Below are 11,505 nucleotides of genomic sequence, written 5' to 3' on the forward strand. Positions count from 1 at the left end.
GAGTTTGCATGTTCTCCCTGTGTCTGCGTGGGTTCTCTCCAGGTACACCCGCTTCCTCCCACCATCCAAAGACATGCTCGTTAGGTTAATTGGTGATTCTAATTGGCCATAGGTGTGCACGTGAGTGTGAATGGTTGTCTATCTCTCTATGTTAGCCCTGCGATAGACTGGCGACCTGTCCAGGGTGTACCCCGCCTCTCGCCCGATGACAGCTGTGATAGGCTCCAGCAGACCACGCGACCCTTAACAGGAATAAGCGGGTATAGAAGATGAATGAATGAATTAATTCATGTAGCCTGTCTCCTCAAAGATCAAGCAAAACAGATCATAAAGCAGTTATATCAAAGAATATATAATAACTGTCAGTCTCCATAACCGGTATACAACACAGCAACAATAACAAAATCACTATGACACAGTAACAGTGTCAAACAATTTATTGGCTATTTCAGGATGTGAGCTTTGAATGTTGTCTTTTGGCTCCCAGGAGTTTTTCCACTTTGTCCCACTGCAAGACAGATAGATAGACAGCATTAAGTACTGTTAAATTGCTTTAAGATTATTGGAAAATGTACAATTTCCAACGACACATTGATTCCTCAGGTATGCAGGCATTTTGTAATCAGAATACCTGGTAAAATGATCCACATTCTGTATATGTATACAACAGCCTATATCTGAAGATGACGCGATAAATTAGTGTAGCCAAGTTAGATAAAAAGGTGCATTATGTAACACAGTATGCATGTAGTACACAATCTAGTATGTACATTGTGTACTACTTCACACTTTTAAATCCAATGATCACTCTGACCTGTCAAGAGGGCCTCAAGTTCTCAGGGACCATGCCTGATTTCAGGCATAGGGCAGTTTTAAATTAATATATTACTTAACTACTTCAACACACACTTTCTCTTCAGAACAATACCAAACTGTGATTGGTAAATTAAGTATGTAAAGCATGATAACGTTTGATAATCGGCTTACAGACACCAATGGACGTCTTATCTGTCTGTCCTTTTCCATTCCAGGCTTTCACTTTTTTAACAACTTTATTTAGCTTTAGCAACATGGTTACAGGGCGGCACAGTGGCGAGGTGGTTAGCACTGATGCCTCACAGCAAGAAGGTCACCGGTTCGAATCCATGGGCCGGCTGGCCTTTCTGTGTGGAGTTTGCATGTTCTCCCTGTGTCTGCGTGGGTTCTCTCCGGGTACTCCGGCTTCCTCCCACCATCCAAAGACATGCTCATTAGGTTAATTGGTGATTCTAAATTGGCCGTAGGTGTGAGTGTGAGTGTGAATGGTTGTCTGTCTCTCTGTGTTGGCCCTGCGATAGACTGGCGACCTGTCCAGGGTGTACCCCTGCCTCTCGCCCGACAGCTGGGATAGGCTCCAGCAGACCCCCTTGACCCTTAACAGGACTAAACGGGTATATGAATGAATGAACATGGTTACAAACATGATTGTAGCTCTGTAATATTCACCTGTGCATGTCCTGACGTCTTCTAAAAATCATATTTACATAACTGTTATCATGCTAGCTAGCTAGCTTAGTTTTCAAAAAAATAACTTTTGGCTAGTTGTTTTAATTTAACGTTAGCTCTTATAACGTTAATTATCCCCCGTAGTAATTCTAGATAGCATATATTCATAGTAATGAATCCGAACTAAAATAAAGCCACAAAGTCACGCAATATTTTAATTTTAATAATTTCAATAACCTCTTGGCCCCTTCTTAAAAAATGGTTTGGTCCACACCGTGGATTCGAATTGAGCGCGAGCGAACTCCAGCAGAGAGTGAGGGAGATGAAGATGATGGAACAAAAAACACAAATCTGGACACCAGAAAAGACTAGAGAGGGAGGCCAGGGCTAGGAGCAACAGAGCAGGGGCCCAGGACATCAATTTATTTTTTTCTAAGAATGGTGAGAGTAAAATTACCGAGGGCGCCTACTTGTTCATTCATTCATTCATTTATTGTCTGTAACGCGTACCTGACGTGGGCACAGGGGCTGTAGCTTACGTTAGCTGTCAAATATCGGGTGAGAGGCGGGCTACACTCTGGTCAAGTCAAGTGGCCAGTTCATTGTAGAGCAGCAATTCCTAGTGTAGATAACTGAACGTTACTAATGTGAAGGCTATCTACAGCGGACTGTGTGTTTCACACATATTACTGTCGGACAGTGCTCCAGTAAGCACCAAGCACCCGCTCAGTTACGAGGCTACACTGAATTGTATTATGATGCATTCAAGTTCTACTCAGTAATTATGAGCATTAGGCGAAGGTCAATAACGTTATCATGATGTGTTCAAATGTGGTCTTGTAAAAATGTGTTGGTGGGACATTTGAAAATACAAAAAAGTTAAATGTTCCAACAAGATTTGTTGTTGTTTTCACAGCGATATAAAATAAAATACACCATAATGGGTGATAATAACAAAAAGACAATTTAGAATTGTGGACAGTTTACACTGACTTCTGGATGGTTTAAAAATATTTTTTGCCTGACAAGGGTGACATTACTCAAAAGAGCTTGCCCTCCACATACAATGGCAAAGTGAAGCTGTCTGCCTAGAGCTATAGTAACCTACTGAGTAAGCCCATTTAGATTTTGTGTAGTCTTCATCAGTTAATAAATACAATAAAATACCCACTACCTATTTGTTAAGTGGTTAATTGAAGATGTATGCAATCAGAGGTGTAATAACATGTCACTCATTGTGAGTGATTATACACCAGGCATCAACAGAAAAACAAAGACAAACATCATAATACACAGTTTTAAAAAAAGTGGCAATGAATGGGGTAGAGGGGCCCACGCCGATATTCTTTCAGGGGGCCCAGAATTCCTAGCAACTGCCCTGACCAGGGGCGCACTATCATGGAATCGCAAGAGCGAGACAGACAGTTCGCGCAGGTAACGAGAGCAAAACAAACCAAGTGAGCCCAAATGCAGTACGAGAGCTGCTTTTAAGATAAAGGCGATCGATCTGGCTGACTTTTCTGGTATAGTAGGCTGGTTATTTTGATACAATAAAAGGGCCGTGTTACTGCACCTTTACTGCTGTGTTGGCTGTTTTCGAAAAAGATGCTGGTTATTTTGTTGAGGAGCCGGGTTACTGCACTTTTGCTGCCGTGTTACAGGCAAGCACTTTTACAAACGAATTAAATTTAGCCATTTAAAGGAAGAGTATGTAAGATTGTGGCCAAAACTGGTACTGCAATTTTTTTTTTTTATTTGTTTATTTATTTGATAGGGACAATGCTCATCAATCAACAAACAAGTTACTTGCTGTAAACAAGCCAGAGTTAGCTACAAGTGCTAGTTTCCATCTGTTGTCCCTAGCCAGATCTTAACAGGCACCCTAAAATGCAAAAATCGATAAGTAAGAATACAGTATAAATACAGAAAGAAAAAAGAAAAGAAATACTGTATATACTTTCAAAATACTGTAGAACGGTGTATCCCCTCCAACCTCCCCCCTGACTCGAGGTTGCCAGGTTACCGAGGTAACGTTAGGCTACTCAATACGTCTCAATTACGTTTCACATTGCCATAATCGACGTGCTAATGTTGTTTTCTTCGGCGTTTCAGCATAATGACAGAGAAACGGGCTCATAATGCATTGCTAATGTTAGCAATGACGACTCGCCGTTTTTATTTCCCAAACAATTCCTTACCTTTTCAAATAGAACCTGCTTCTCTCTCAGGGTCAGAAAGAAAATTGTGACAGCAACCTTCTTGCCCATTCTTGACTATGGGGACGTGCTCTACTTGAATGTGTCATCCAAATGTCTCCAGTCTTTGGACACCGTTTTTCATTCGGCACTGAGATTCGTCACAGGGTGTAGACGCCTCACCCACCATTGTGAATTGTACTTGAAATCGAACTTGCCTTCTCTGAGTGCACGCAGATATGCACATTGGCTGACTTTAATTTATAAGGCTCTCTTAGGCATGATACCTTCCTATTTGTGTGTTTTATTGCAGAAAACAAGCAGTTCTTATGCCTTGCGTTCCTGTTTAACCCTTGTTTTAACTGCTCCCCGGGTAAGGACCGAATTTGGGAAAAGAGCATTCAGCTTTGCCGCCCCTTTGGCATGGAATACTCTACAGACTGAGCTAAAACTCTCTAAACTGATTTCACTTGGAGCCTTCCGCTCTATCCTGAAAGACAGGCAGCAGAAATTCATTGAACAGTGCCTGTGTTTCAAATCTTGATTTGTTTGTTGTGCTACTGCTCCCACGTCTCTGACTGGGACTGCTGTTGCATCTCTAGGATTGCATGTTTTGTTCTGTCTGTTGCTCTTTGTGGTCTGTGTTGACATGTGTTGCTGTTGTGCCTCGTGCTGCTGACCTTTTTGGCCAGGTCACCCTTGTGAAAGAGATCTTGATCTCAATGGGCTTTTATCTGGTTAAATAAAGGTTAAATAAAAATAAAAAAAATTCGATGAGCCACCTCCTCTGTATGCGCTAACGTAACGTTACTTTGCACGAACATGCATAACTTTGTTCCACTGTCGTGAATATTTTAAATGTCCATTTACATTATGCACAAGTAAGTTAGCCAGGAGAAAATTAGCAACGTTGGCGTCTGTCTTCAAATTCTTCTCCGTTTCCAGCCGTCTCCATCTTTCAAAGGCATCTCCTATACAAATCCTTGTTTTATTTCGGACTTTGTCACGACGTATTTCGGATTCATAACGAGGTCTTTTAGGTTTACTAACGTTATACATGTTTTATCCGACACGTTCGTAGCTGCAGCTGTGGTAACTAGAGCAGAGCTCTAGTTACCACAGCTGCGCAGAGCTCTAGTTACCACTTCGTGATTAGTAGATAGGTGGAGGGTGGCGCCTCAGACCAAAACACAACATGACAACAACAACATCAGTTAAGGGCTGCAACTTTCACTTTTAAATGACAATATCCTGGCCGGACCACTGTTGTCAGTGATATAAGTATTTGAAATGAACATGATTTCTTCATGTCTAGTGACATATCAGGGCCATTTTATGATTAATTGAAATACATTTCTTACATACTGTTCCTGTTATTGCCTCGTCAAGCGTTGTAAGCTTTGTTTTTTGTTATACTGCACTACTACGGTACTATGACTGCAGGAAGTGCGCTAGGAGCGCACCGTTGTATTATTTGTGCACTGCACGAATGCTGTTTGTAATGTCAAAGATGTGAAAGTTTGATCGTTGATTGATTGATTGATTGAAAGATTTCATGCCACCCTTAAAGTTATTTTTCGATATTTTTGAGTGAGTTGTTGTTTAACATCACAGATTTAATAAAAATAAATAAATAAAATATTCTTGATATATTATCGATGTCAATCAAAATCAACTATCACCCTTAACAATATCGTTCTTGTCAAAACAGGACAGATATCACAGTTGACCTGAAATTTTAAAGTTAAATCTCGCAATGTCAGCGGACTTTCAGCGGTCAGCCAGCTATCCACTTTTTAAATTCATCAGCCACTCAACGGAAGTAACGGTGGAAGACGGAGGGAGAGAATGGCGGAAGCATCAGCTGGCAGCGAAAGAGGAAACGATCGAGAAATTGCGCGAAAATCAAATGGAACAGATGATCTATTTGAGGCGGTTGAGCACGACTGCTCTGTGAATGGATCAGAGATAGGCAGTTGGGGAGACATGGGTTTTGATGACGGGAGAGAGGAAGACAACGAGGTGGAGAGGAGAGGATACGAGGATGTAAACCGAGGCAATCGAGTAAATAGGAAAAAGAGATTAAGAAGGGATCGTGATGAGAGCTATGAGAGTGAGGAAGGAGGGCTTGAACAAGTGCAAAGACCGAGGCAGGAGAAGTTTATTGCTATAATAAGGTTTAATGAAAAGGGACAAGAAAACATGAAGAAAATAAATCCATTCTTGTTAACAACAGCTCTGGCTAGTAAGATAGGGGAGATACAATATGCAAAGGTGCTAAATGATGGGAATCTGTTGGTGAGGTGTAACAGTGAAGAACAAACTGAAAAAGCATTAAAATTAAAAGAGATAGGGAAAAACAAGGTGGTAAGCACTAGGAGAGTGGGAGCACAAAATGGTGGAGGATGTAAAGGAGTGATAACGGGGGTGCCTATGAGAATGGAGGAGCTTAAGAAAAATATCAAAGGTGGAAAGGTAAAGGAAGCACAAAGGCTGAAAACAATTAAAGAAGGAGTGAAAAAAGAAAGTGAAACAGTGATGATTGAGTTTGAAGGAGAGAATATGCCCAAGAGAGTGCTCCTGGGGTTTGTGAGTTTCCCAGTGAGAGTGTATGTGCCAAAACCATTAAGATGTTTTAAGTGTCAAAGATTTGGACACACAGCCATGAACTGTAAAGAGAAGAGGAGGTGTGCAAGATGTGGGGGTGACCATGAATATGGGAAATGTGGAACAGGGGTGCAGCCCAAATGCTGTAGCTGTGGAGGGGCTCATAGTGTGGCATACGGTGGGTGTGAGGTTATGAGAAGGGAAACAAACATCCAGAAAGTAAGAGTGGAAAGAAGAATCACATATGCAGAGGCTGTGAGTGTGTCGAGAGCACAGAACAGAGATACAAATGAGCAAGGGGCTGTGGGAGTTCAAGAGTCACAACAAAGGGCAAGTGACAAGATATGTGTGGACAAAAGGCACTTGTTGACATTCATTGCAGGAGTGGTCAATAGTACAGCCGAAGTAAAATCAAAAAATGTTAAAATTCAGCTCATTGTCAAAGCAGCAGTGAGTCACTTAGGATTAATTGGACTGACATGGGAAGAAGTGAGGGAGAACCTTACAAATCAGTCGAGCCAGGAAGCATCATGGGTGGGTTGATATTACTTATGGTAATTCTTCTACAATGGAATGCCAGGAGTTTACTGGCCAATGGCCAGGAATTCAAGCAATTCATCAAGGAAATGGCTGTAAAACCGGATATAGTATGTGTTCAGGAAACCTGGTTAAAACCAAATTTAGACTTTGTGGTACATGGGTATACAGTGATAAGGAGAGACAGAAATCATGGGGGAGGAGGAGGGTGTGCTACATTGGTCAAGCAAGGTATTCCCTACAGGGTGCTGGAAAAGGGGGATGGTCAGGAATACATAGTGGAAGTGTGGGAGAGGAGGGAGAAGGTGGTTATAATTAACTATTATAACCCATGCAAAAGGCTGGAGTTAGGTCGACTATTGGAGATATCAGGACAAGACAGACAAAAGATAATTTGGTGTGCAGATTTTAATGCTCACAATACAGTGTGGGGGGGCTCGCAAACAGACGCAAATGGGAAAATAGTTGAAGAGTTGATGGATGAAAGAAATTTGGTATGTATGAATGATGGGAGAGGAACTAGGGTGAACATAACTGCAGGTACTGAGTCAGCATTAGACATCACTTTAGTGTCTTGTTCCATTGCTGGAGTTAGTAACTGGGAGGTATGGACAGATTCAACTGTAGGTAGTGATCACTACCCAGTGTCATGTACAGTAGGAGAGAGAGCGGAAGCAAATGCTAGTGCACAAATACCGATGTGGGTTTTTGCAAAGGCAAAATGGGATTTGTTCCAAGAGGTAAGTGAGGAAACAATGGCAAGAATTGACATTTCTGGAGATATAGAGGAGATAAATGATCAGGTAACATCAGGAATTATTAAAGCAGCGGAGGGAGCTATTCCTAGGAGTAAAAATCGGATGAAAAGGAAACAGGTACCATGGTGGACAGAGGAATGTCATCAGGCTGTTAAAAATAGAAATAGAGCATTTAAACAACTTAAAAGAACCCATAACATACAACATTTAATCCAGTATAAGAAAGCACAGGCAGAGTGAGAAGAACAGTACGCCAGGCTAAGAGGACAAGTTGGAGAAAGTTTTGTGAAAAAATAGGAAGAACTACACCTGTGGGAGAGGTATGGGGAATGATAAAGAAGATGGGGGGAGACAGAAGGGTATGGGATTACCCAGTCATGACATCTGGGGAGGAAACCGCAGTCTCTGACAGAGATAAGGCAGAAATCATGGCAAAGTCATTTACAAAGATACACAGTACAGGAAATCTATCAGAAGAGGGGAGGAGGAGAAGAGAAAGAACAATGAACCAGTATCCAGGTGTGTTAGACAGGAGGGAAGAAACAGGTGAAGCAATGGATGAACCATTTACATTGGCAGAAATGACGAGGGCTATAAATAAATCAAAACCAACCTCTCCTGGGAAAGATATGATATGCTATGTGATGTTAAAACACCTAGGGGAAGGAGCGTTAACAAAGTTGCTGCAGCTTTATAACAAAATATGGAAAGAGGGAAGGTTACCAAGTGCATGGAAAGAGGCAGTAGTGATCCCTATAAGAAAACCTGGTAAGGATCCTTCACAACCCACTGGATATAGGCCAATAGCACTAACATCAAATTTGTGTAAAATAATGGAAAGGATGATAACACAGAGGTTATCGTGTTGGCAAGTTATCAAAGTGGTTTTAGAAAAGGAAGAAACACAATGGATGCAGCGATTAGGCTTGAAACTGAGATAAGAAAGGCACAGGCAAATAAAGAGTCAGTAGTTGCAGTGTTCTTTGAGATTGAAAAAGCTTATGACATGATGTGGAAGGAAGGATTGTTAATAAAGCTGTGCAAAGTGGGTGTAAGAGGGAGAGTTTTTAATTGGATAAAGGATTTTCTCTGTGGAAGGAAAATACAGGTACGAGTTGGATCAGACTTATCAAAACAGTACGAAGTTGAGAATGGGACACCTCAAAGTAGTGTGATAAGTCCATTACTCTTCACTATTATGATAAATGATGTGTTCTCTAAAATACCAGAAGATATAGGTAGGTCACTTTTTGCGGATGATGGGGCCTTGTGGAAAAGAGAAAGGAATGTGGAGCATGTATTTGGCAAAGTGCAAGGGGCTGTTGATGAAGTGGTGGACTGGGGTTATGATTGGGGATGCCGGTTCTCAGTGGAGAAAACCCAGACAGTTTATTTCAGCAGGAAAATAATAGAGGAAGGAATGAAGCTAAGGATGTATGGGAATGAATTAGAAAGAGTTGGGAACTTTTAATTTTTTCGGGAGTAGTGTTTGATTCACGGCTAACATGGGCAGGTCATATTGGTAGAATTGAAGAAAAATGCGAAAAAGTAATAAACGTGTTGAGATGTTTGACAGGTAGGGAATGGGGAGCTAGTTGTTTGGCACTGAAGAGAATATATGTGGCTCTGATAAGATCTGTGTTTGAATATGGCAGTATTGCATATGGATCAGCTGCCAGGTCGCATCTTAAGAAATTGGATGTGATTCAGGCACAGGCACTAAGAGTTTGCAGTGGGGCTTTTAGAACATCGCCAGTACCTGCTTTACAGGTAGAAATGGGAGAAATGCCGCTGGGGTTGAGAAGGAAGCAGCTGATGGTCAATTATTGGGAGAATTTGCAGGGACACACTGATTCTCACCTGACAAAAAAAGTTCTACAGGAGTGCTGGGAGAATGGGAAGAGTCAGAGAGAAAATTTTGGGCGGGTAGGGAATGATGGGGCAAAAGAACTGGGAGTATTAGAAGTGAGGATAAGCCCCACAGTAGTATATCCAGCGATACCTCCATGGCTGTTTGGATGGCCAAGAATAGACTGGTATTTGTTAGAGAGGGAAAGAAAAGAAAAAGGTCAAATAGACTTGGTGAGTGCATTTAAATACCACGTAATGGGAGAATATAGTGATTTTATGCTCATTTATACAGATGGAGCTAAAGAACCTGATACAGGAGTGACAGGATTTGGGGTGGCTGTACCAGCAAAGGGAATTGGAATAAATAGAAGAACAACAAATATGTTAGGGGTCTACACGGTGGAGATGCTGGCAGTGCTGGTAGCATTAAGATGGGTGGAAGAGGCAAGACACAGCAAGGTACTGATTTTCTCAGATTCTTCAGCAGTTCTGGCAAGTTTGAAATCATTTCATTCCAATAGCTGTCAAGACATTTTATATCAAGTTCTTCAATCAATCGCAAGAATAGGGAACAGAGGAGGTGAGGTTAGATTTATGTGGGTACCAGCACATGTAGGGGTGAGGGGGAATGAGAGGGCGGATGAACTAGCTAAGAGGGCGTTAAGAAATAGAAATGGAAGTAAGTATTAGCAAGGCAGAGGTTAAGAATGTAGTTTGGGGGAAAATCAATCAAATGTGGCAAGAGAGGTGGGACAGAGAGGGCAAAGGGAGGCATTTATATAAATACAAAACAGCATCAGGATCAATAGGGCAGGTATGGGGCACAGGAGAGAAGAAGTGGTGGTGATGAGGTTAAGGCTAGGGCACTGTACACTGAATAAGTCACTTAAACTGGTAGGGAAACATCAAACAGGATTGTGTGAGAGGTGTCAGGAAGAGGAGGAGTCGGTGGAACACGTACTTTTGAGGTGTAGAGCATATGAGGCACAGAGAGAGGTGATGAGGGATAGTTTGAGGGAGTTAGGGAATCACGATTTTAACTTAAAGGGAATATTGGACATGGGTGAAAGGGCACGAGTCAGGGTAGTGGTTAAATTTTTAAGGGACACTGGGCTTTTTTATAGAATATAAAGTAGGGTAGGAAGTGTGTAACCAAATGGGGTCAATGTGTGGGTGAGTGTGTGTTGTGGTGGCCTGCTGGTCCACACTCCAGAGCAGAAGGGGGCGGTAATGCACCTATAGTTGGATGCCAACCGCCGTAAAACAAGAAGAAGAAGAAGAAGAACGGAAGTAACGTAACCGTCCAGGTGACTGACGCCACCGACGTCACTGTGGCCAGAGCTGATGGCTGCTCGTGCACTCCCATAGAAATAAACACACTCCGGTGAGACGGACAACAAAGACGTGGTGAGTGAAATGCATCAGTTTTATGTTTACGATAACATTTGTTTTTGAGACAGTGCGTTAGCCGTTTGTATACAAAGACAATTTCTGTCTTGACTAGAGTCTAGCCTGAATGTTAACAAGGGGCGCTAACGTTTAGCTGTGTGGCTAACGCGTGGTTAGCGTTAGCTAACGATTGCCGTTAGCCTAAAATGCGGCTTAGGAAAGGATGGACTGCACTGTTTTGCTGTTAAACTTCCTTATTCGTTTTGAATAAATGATATAGACGAACTTAACACAGCGGATGTTTTGCCGAAGGGGTCGCTTTCTTTTTCCACGTTTTTTCCGGCGTGTTAAACATAGTGCTACTGCCATAGCTTCTGCTAGCTGACCGTTGGCGTGTTTTTTTCCCGCTGGCCTGGCAATTGCAGGTACATATCGTGCTTCAATCCAAAAATAGCGTTTAAAAAGGCAACTGTGGACTTGTATTATGTATGTGTTATGTGTTTTTATTTAATTTTTTTGAGAAGACCTTTCACAACTCATCCGAGTAGCTTCTTCAGTTCTAGGGGACTGGTGTGAAGTTTGAGGTTTAGGAACTTATACCCTGCAAACATTTCATCAACCTGGGGGTTGACGGTAGGTCTAAGGGGCGACCTCTACCGTGAAACGAGTTTAAAATGGGTCTA

Source organism: Chelon labrosus, assembly GCF_963514085.1.
Source record: "Chelon labrosus genome assembly, contig: SCAFFOLD_46, whole genome shotgun sequence".
Lineage (NCBI taxonomy): Eukaryota > Metazoa > Chordata > Actinopteri > Mugiliformes > Mugilidae > Chelon > Chelon labrosus.